Raw genomic sequence first — 8,970 nt, forward strand, 5'->3', positions numbered from 1 at the left:
ATACTAAACAGCCCGTCAAAGTCACAGGAGGTTCACAAGCAGCAATCTCTCAGTATAAACGAAATTCAGCTGAATTGTTCAAAAAGTGCAATCCCTCAAATGCCCATTTGAGACTGACTCCATAAATGAGTCGCTTCCTACAAAATGTCTAACTTCAGCACTGAAATGGGCTTGTTTACAGCATGATCCAAAAAACTGAAAAGGTTTTTTTTTTTTTTTAAATAAACCACTTTAATTTTTTGAGGCTTAGAATTAGGAGCCCGGTTACTTTAGTTGACAAGTAGCAGTAGCAGGAAACTGTCTGCTAGACCCCATCTCTGATGCAGCTCATCCACACAATCTTTGTAGTGCTGGTTCTAATTTTTAATTGCTTTAATAAAAAAGTGATTTCATTCAGTGCATTAGGAAGAAACGTCTCTGGAAACTGGAGACTCTTTGTATTTACAGCTCCAGTCTTTTCAGCAAATTTAAACAACCCCCATTGTTCCTTAAAAACACACCTCTTTCCTAAAACACTGAGGAACCAGGGCAGAAACATGTTTGAGATATGAAAACCACTTCTAACTGCCTCAAGCTGCCTTTGAAACCCTCATGACACAGAGAGGGGATGTTTGCTGGCCCCCACCCAGTCGCCTGGGGTCCTGGGGATGGATTGTTTATCCTCTTTTCTACACGGCTACCGTGGGAGGGTGTGCTCAGCTTCTCCACCTGAGTCGAGCCTAAGGAGAGGCGATTGAAGGCGACCTCTGGGGGTGTTTATTGTGTTTACTGGTCTGCAGGCTTCCCACGATTGTATGAATGTGGACAGACTGACTGGACACCCCTCTGCTTTGAACTGTACAATATGTTTGCGTGTGTGTACTATAAGCGTGCACGTGTCTTTGAAGTGGATGAATGACCAAAAAATTTCAAACCTGCTCAATGAATGTGACTAATTTTAGACTTCAAAGCATATACAACAACGATTATATACAGGATATATATATATGTGTGTGTGTGTGTGTAGAGGATAACAGGGCATGCTGAACTGACAATATCAGAAAACTTGGACAGAACCAGCTTCCACAATCTTGCATTTGTAGTCCAGTTTGACACGATGTGACGACAAGGTAGTTTTGAATTTCTCATAGTGGGTTGTACATTCAACGTTGTGGTTAGTTCTGTGTTTTTTGGGATGCTCTAATGAAAGAAATGCCCCAAATCAAGAAACAGGAAGAAGCATTAAACAGGTGAGACGCCGTCTTAAAATATTCATCAACTTTTAAAAATGCCTCTTTTGCCGTCCACTCTGAGATAGTTTTAAATGAAACTTGTAATAAAGGCAGGTTTGGTTTGCACCATAGTGACTTGTTTAATGGCCGTCAGTGAAGATGGGAGATGAAACAAAGACGAGACCTCATCTTCATCTTTGCTCGAGGGGAATTGTTTTAGGTCAACAAGTCACAATCCCCTCTACTTAAAGGCACAGATATAAACAGGAACCTGCATCCAGAGCCCCTTTCTTCCTCTGAACTCCAGGCCAGCTGCTCTTCCTCCTCATCGACTCTCATGTGTCCTCTTCAGCCTCTCTGATGTGCCTGTTTAGTTTTTCAGATATTTGAGACAAAGGGCTTCAGTCAGTGGGATTCCTGTTTGGTTCTGAATGCAGTCTAAACTGGTTTGTTGGGTTTTGGTACTTTATAAAATACCAACTTGTCTTAAATGCAAATATCAACTAAATTCTCTAATATTTAATACTCTTTCCTCTCCTTTTTATTGTTATTATTATTATTATTATTATTATTATTATATTACATTACTACCACTGCTGTTTTCTGTTATTTTCTTCTCAATATACAGTGGGGCAAACAAGTATTTAGTCAGCCACCGATTGTGCAAGTTCCCCCACTTAAAATGATGACAGAGGTCAGTAATTTGCACCAGAGGTACACTTCAACTGTGAGAGACAGAATGTGAAAAAAAAAATCCATGAATCCACATGGTAGGATTTGTAAAGAATTTATTCGTAAATCAGGGTGGAAAATAAGTATTTGGTCAATAACAAAAATACAACTCAATACTTTGTAACATAACCTTTGTTGGCAATAACAGAGGTCAAACGTTTACTATAGGTCTTTACCAGGTTTGCACACACAGTAGCTGGTATTTTGGCCCATTCCTCCATGCAGATCTTCTCGAGAGCAGTGATGTTTTGGGGCTGTCGCCGAGCAACACGGACTTTCAACTCCCGCCACAGATTTTCTATGGGGTTGAGGTCTGGAGACTGGCTAGGCCACTCCAGGACTTTCAAATGCTTCTTACGGAGCCACTCCTTTGTTGCCCGGGCGGTGTGTTTTGGATCATTGTCATGTTGGAAGACCCAGCCTCGTTTCATCTTCAAAGTTCTCACTGATGGAAGGAGGTTTTGGCTCAAAATCTCACGATACATGGCCCCATTCATTCTGTCCTTAACACGGATCAGTCGTCCTGTCCCCTTGGCAGAAAAACAGCCCCATAGCATGATGTTTCCACCCCCATGCTTCACAGTAGGTATGGTGTTCTTGGGATGCAACTCAGTATTCTTCTTCCTCCAAACGCGACGAGTTGAGTTTATACCAAAAAGTTCTACTTTGGTTTCATCTGACCACATGACATTCTCCCAATCCTCTGCTGTATCATCCATGTGCTCTCTGGCAAACTTCAGACGGGCCTGGACATGCACTGGCTTCAGCAGCGGAACACGTCTGGCACTGCGGGATTTGATTCCCTGCCGTTGTAGTGTGTTACTGATGGTGACCTTTGTTACTTTGGTCCCAGCTCTCTGCAGGTCATTCACCAGGTCCCCCCGTGTGGTTCTGGGATCTTTGCTCACCTTTTTCATGATCATTTTGACCCCACGGGATGAGATCTTGCGTGGAGCCCCAGATCGAGGGAGATTATCAGTGGTCTTGTATGTCTTCTATTTTCTGATGATTGCTCCCATAGTTGATTTTTTCACACCAAGCTGCTTGCCTATTGTAGATTCACTCTTCCCAGTCTGGTGCAGGTCTACAATACTTTTCCTGGTGTCCTTCAAAAGCTCTTTGGTCTTGGCCATGGCGGCGTTTGGAGTCTGACTGTTTGAGGCTGTGGACAGGTGTCTTTTATACAGATGATGAGTTCAAACAGGTGCCATTCATACAGGTAACGAGTGGGGGACAGAAAAGCTTCTTACAGAAGACGTTACAGGTCTGTGAGAGCCAGAGATTTTCCTTGTTTGAGGTGACCAAATACTTATTTTCCACCCTAATTTACGAATAAATTCTTTACAAATCCTACCATGTGGATTCATGGATTTTTTTTTCACATTCTGTCTCTCACAGTCGAAGTGTACCTCTGGTGCAAATTACTGACCTCTGTCATCATTTTAGGTGGGGGAACTTGCACAATCGGTGGCTGACTAAATACTTGTTTGCCCCACTGTAAATGCACACTCTCTATATGCTCATGTAAAGCTGAGGAGCACAAGCCAAAGAATTTCATTATGGATAAATGTGGCTACACTGTTATCTGTACATGACAATGAAACTTGAAACTTCTTTTATGTCACATAGAAACTGCACTGAATGTGCAATTCCGGACAAAATGATAAAAATTTTAAAATTTCCGTTTTATTCATATAGTGCCAAATCACAACAACAGTCGATTAAGGTGCTTTATATTTAAGGGAAACACCCTATAATAATACAGAAAAAAACCCAACAATCAAACTTGCCCCTTTGAATTTCAGGGTGTTGACCACGAAAATTAAAAACGCCCTTTTAACAGGAAGAAGCCTTCAGAAGAACCAGGCTCAGGGAGAGTCAGTCATCTGCTACGACAGGTTGTTTTGTTTTTTTGTTTTTTTAAAGTAGAATAATTTACTATATGTAACTAAATAAGTAACATTTTCACCTCAAAGTATGCATTGGTGGTTTTTGGTCCCTTATATCCAGATGTCACATGTATCCAAAATGTTGTTTTTTCAGCATATTTTTCGAATCCGTTTGTGATAATACGGCAATAAATTGAAATAAATCTGGAAAATTGCAAATATTTTGTCGTCCACATACACAGAAATTCAAACTTCTTAAGTGAAGCCAAAACTCACAGATTTGAAAATAAATTCTTCTACATATAGCAACGTAGTTGCTGCATGATGGCAATTTAACAACATGACATATGTGCTCAATATTCAGGCAATTTTGCTTTTATGTAGGAATACAACTACAATATACCGAGGTGGCAACCAGCTGAGTCAAATCCCCCATTGCACAAAGCAGATGAGTTGGACTCATTAGCGCAGACTGACTCGGGTTGATTGCACCATGTTGGCAATTATTTGCAAACCATTGGCAGTTTGTCTGAGTCAGTCAAGGATTATCTCGAGACAGGTTACCACCCATCAGGTAACCTGTGCAGTCAACTTGAGCTTAAAGTGGTTGACTAGAGGTTGAGGGTGTTGCAAGGTGAATCTCTGGACAACAGTTGGTTGCTGCAACTACTTGCAAATGGACACAAAAATATTAATTAATCAAATCATCAGGCAACCACAGATTTTTCTTAGCTTCAAGGACGTTGATGTCTGTTTTTTTTACTTTAGTGGGATTGAGCCATACAGTGATGAATGATTTAGTTTGTCTTTATTAGTAGATATACTGATATCAGCTAAACAGGTAAAACAACTCAATTTCGTTATATTTCTTTCATTCTTTAATACTTTGTGTTTATTCTTTATATATATATATATATTACTTTTTTTTTATTTGTGAAAATAGCTAACTTTAACAATAGGCTAACGAGTGCCATTAGATAATTTAATAGTTTTTTCTATAAAAAACTGCAGCTCTCTGGTGGACAGGATAGGATTAGCTTTCGAATAGATGGGTATCACTGTCCTGACTTTTTGAAGACAGAATGACCACATTTAAACAGGATAACTTCAGCTTAAGTTTTCTTGTTTAACATTTAATGCTAATGCTTGCTAACATTAACTAAAAATATTAGCTAGCATGGTTACCAAGGCACTAGCAGAATTTCTCTATGAACTTAAGTAATGGTGTTTGTCAAATAATTTTATTTAAAAATGTTCTAAAGGGCACACTAGAGAAAATATGTTCAAGAAGTCTAGTTTGGTTACCTGAGTTACCAGAGGGGAAGTGTCTTTTCTTTTTTTTTTTACCACTGAAAGTTTCTGTTTGCTGCACATGTTTAAGAACAAGCTAAATTTTGACCTAACACCTCGCAGACTCAGAGAAGTTTATAGTCTCAAAGTATACATGTTCACAACTTAAACTCTAACCTTTCTGTTTAGCATGGATTTGCTTTTCCACAACATTTTTCGAACTAAAACCATCCACCTCCTTCTGCTGAGAACAATTTGGCTCCCACTGTTGAGTTGGTTAATTATTCTCTTAGGCCTCATGATTACTGTTGACTAATTTCATATCTCACAGGATCAGTTGTAAAAGTCAAGTGTTGATTAATGCATGTTTAAAGTGCCCAGTTCAAAGAAAAAGCATTATGTAAAAGTCATTTAAATCTTAATACAGCAAAACTGTGACCTACCATTTCAACAGCAAGGAAGGTGTATTAAATGCCACTTCTACTGCTATATCTCACAGGTTTGCAAGAAAGTATCACTGAGAATGATGGGAAGCACTGAACAGTCCTGACTTTGACTGTATATTTTATTGTGTATTTGATTATTTCATTGGTCAGCCTACCCTCAGATTCCTTTGAAAAGGAACAGGAAACAGCTGCCGAACAGGCACTCGCCCACAGCGCTCTGTCACGTCTTCGCTTCCCAAACCTTTTCCCATCAGTGCTGTACTCCCTCTTGAAGGGACAACTTTATGTTCCCAGACAAAAAAATCCTTTCGCTCCTTTGAAGTGGGCGGTGAAATTTATGTCTGGGACAGTTGTGGGAATGTGTTTTCATAATTGTAATGCAGAGTCAGCACTGTAAACCAACTCTGTGCTATGTGAAGAATTTCAACATGAATAACCTCTAAATTCATTCTGACATTATTCCTAATATATTAGTCGGTAGGATGTAAATGGAAACCTGTGGGAAATACACGTCTGAAAGGGAAATGGCAATCTTCGGTCTCTAGACTGAAGAAGTCACTTGGATGAGTGACAAATTGTTTCTCCCACTGAAAACGCTATGTCCAGATGAACAGAATCAAGTCTGTTTTAAAAGCATAATTTTATACTCAGTTAAATGTGAAACTAATGATTGAGACTGTAAACTGTTTCCTGAAGGTGTTAGAAAGAATGGACGTTTAAGTCATTTTTTTATCAATTTGTCCATCTTTAATATACTGTTTATTTTATTTTTTAAAGCACCCACCACCTCAGAGGTCTGTCAGCTGAACATCAGCCTCCTACAATGACCATAAAATTCTGCTACACTTGTTCCCAGGTCTCTTGGGGGTCTTGGTAACTGTTCTGCAGGGTAACTGAGACAGACAGACGTAGCTACATGAGTCAGACACAGCAGACACGGATTAAGGTGCATCTATGATATGGCATTCTGCAGGCTTTGAGCAGATCGACCGAGACAAATATACAAGTGCACCTTTAGGGTGGATGTGATCATTCAATTTTGAGCGTGTTTACCTGCTCTAAACACAGGAAATTGTCTGTCTGTGTTTGTTTGTGTGTCTGTGTGTATCACAAAAACACAGTTGTGTATTTTGTTTAACCTCAGTATATATGACAGTCATCTGCTGTCAGAGTCAGATTTCAGTGGCGGTGTTGCCCATCCTGGATCTACTCCCAGCACTTATAAAGTTATCCCGTAGACTGACTTCAGTTTCCTTGATCCTGCTATGCAACCAACCTTGAAACAAGACTCCAACTCATCATGTCCCTACTGGCACTCAGTGTAAAAAGATAAAAAACTTTCATGCACAATTTCATGCCTCGCCCTGATGCTTCTCCTTTTGTTGATGGACTGATGACCCTTTTCTTCTTAGTAAATATGTGGGGGAATTTAACAGGCGCTTAGCTTGTTTTCCATCTACACTGAACAAAAATATAAACGCAACACTTTTGTTTTTGCTCCCATTCCCCATGGGATGGACGTAGAGACCTAAAATTCATTCCAGATACACAATATAACCATCCCTCCCAAACAGTGGTCACAAATCAGTCCAAATGTGTGGTAGTGGGCACATCTGCCATATTGAGATAATCCATCCCACCTCAAAGGTGTGCCACATCAGGATGCTGATCTGACAACATGAGTAGTGCACAGGTGTACCTCAGACTGCCCACAACAAAAGGCCACCCTGGAATGTGCAGTTTTGTCTCACAGCAAAATGCCACAGATGCCACAAGCAATGAGGGAGCGTGCAATTGGCATGCTGACAGCAGGAATGTCAACCAGATCTGTCGCCCGTGCATTGAATGTTCATTTCTCATCCAACCGGCCTCACAACCGCAGACCTCGTGTAACCACACCAGCTCAGGACCTCCACATCCAGCAGGTTCACCTCCAAGATCGTCTGAGACCAGCCACCCAGACAGCTGCTGGAACAATTGGTTTGCACAACCAAACAATTTCTGCACAAACTGTCAGAAACCGTCTCAGGGACGCTCAACTGCATGCCCTCATCGGGGTCTTGACCTGACTCCAGCTCGTCGCCGTAACAGACTTGTGTGGGCAAATGCTCACATTCGATGGCGTCTGGCACGTTGGAGAGGTGTGCGCTTCACGGATGAATCATGGTTCACATTGTTCAGGGCAGATGGCAGCTGAGAATGTCCCAGTTCTTGCATGGCCAGCATACTCACCGGACATGTCACCCATTGAGCATGTTCGGGATGTGCTTGACCGGCGTATACGACAGCGTGTACCAGTTCCCACGAATATCCAACAACCTCGCACAGCCATTGAAGTGGAGTGGACCAACATTCCACAGGCCACAATTGACAATCTGATAGACTCCATGCGACGATGTGTTGCACTGCATGAGGCAAATGGTGGTCACACCAGATACTGACCGGTTCTGGGTCCCCAGACCCCCAATAGCGCAAAAAACTGCACATTCCAGGGTGGCCTTTTGTTGTGGGCAGTCTGAGGTACACCTGTGCACTACTCATGTTGTCAGATCAGCATCCTGATGTGGCACACCTGTGAGGTGGGATGGATTATCTCAATATGGCAGATGTGCCCACTACCACACATTTGGACTGATTTGTAACCACTGTTTGGGAGGGATGGTTATATTGTGTATCTGGAATGAATTTTAGGTCTCTACGTCCATCCCATGGGGAATGGGAGCAGTAACAAAGGTGTTGCGTTTATATTTTTGTTGAGTGTACTTCTCACGATATGCCGCTCATATTTTAGAGCACAAACCACGTGACAAACTGAATGAACACAATGGTGTTGAAGATGATTCAGCTGTGTTTTTTAATGATGTTGTACACTGTGTTCCCCAAATGAACCTGTGTATGAATTGTAAACATTCACAGAGTCCTAACTGGTCTGTTTGGAAAGCAAACAGTGAAAATGGAGGCAAATCTATCGTATGACCTCTGGACCATGCACATCTGACCTGATTCACTCTTGCTTCAAACAGCCACTTAAAAGCCACTGATGGCATTAACAAAAAAAAGAAAGAAAAAAAAGAGTTGAGTACTACGTGTCAACACGCTGGTATTCACTTACATCTAGATGCTTACAGAGATAGAAACTGCTTCTGTTGACGGAAATTCTATACTCATGATGTTTCTCATCCTCAGGCAAAGTGAAAATCTAGCAAGACAGGTCTATGACTATGTCTGTAAATTGCACAACATGTCCTCATTCCAGTGGGACCAACTCCACTTGTGTTATTTTCTCTCAGAGTACAAGACCATAAAACCAGTGCAACTGGTTTCTGTGCGTTCTGGAAAGTAAGTATGAGTTTTTACTACTGTGGTGCACTAGACTTTCTTGTTTTATGTAGTGTGTGCACA

This window comes from Astatotilapia calliptera, chromosome 7 (genome assembly GCF_900246225.1).
Source record: "Astatotilapia calliptera chromosome 7, fAstCal1.2, whole genome shotgun sequence".
In the NCBI taxonomy this organism is placed as follows: domain Eukaryota; kingdom Metazoa; phylum Chordata; class Actinopteri; order Cichliformes; family Cichlidae; genus Astatotilapia; species Astatotilapia calliptera.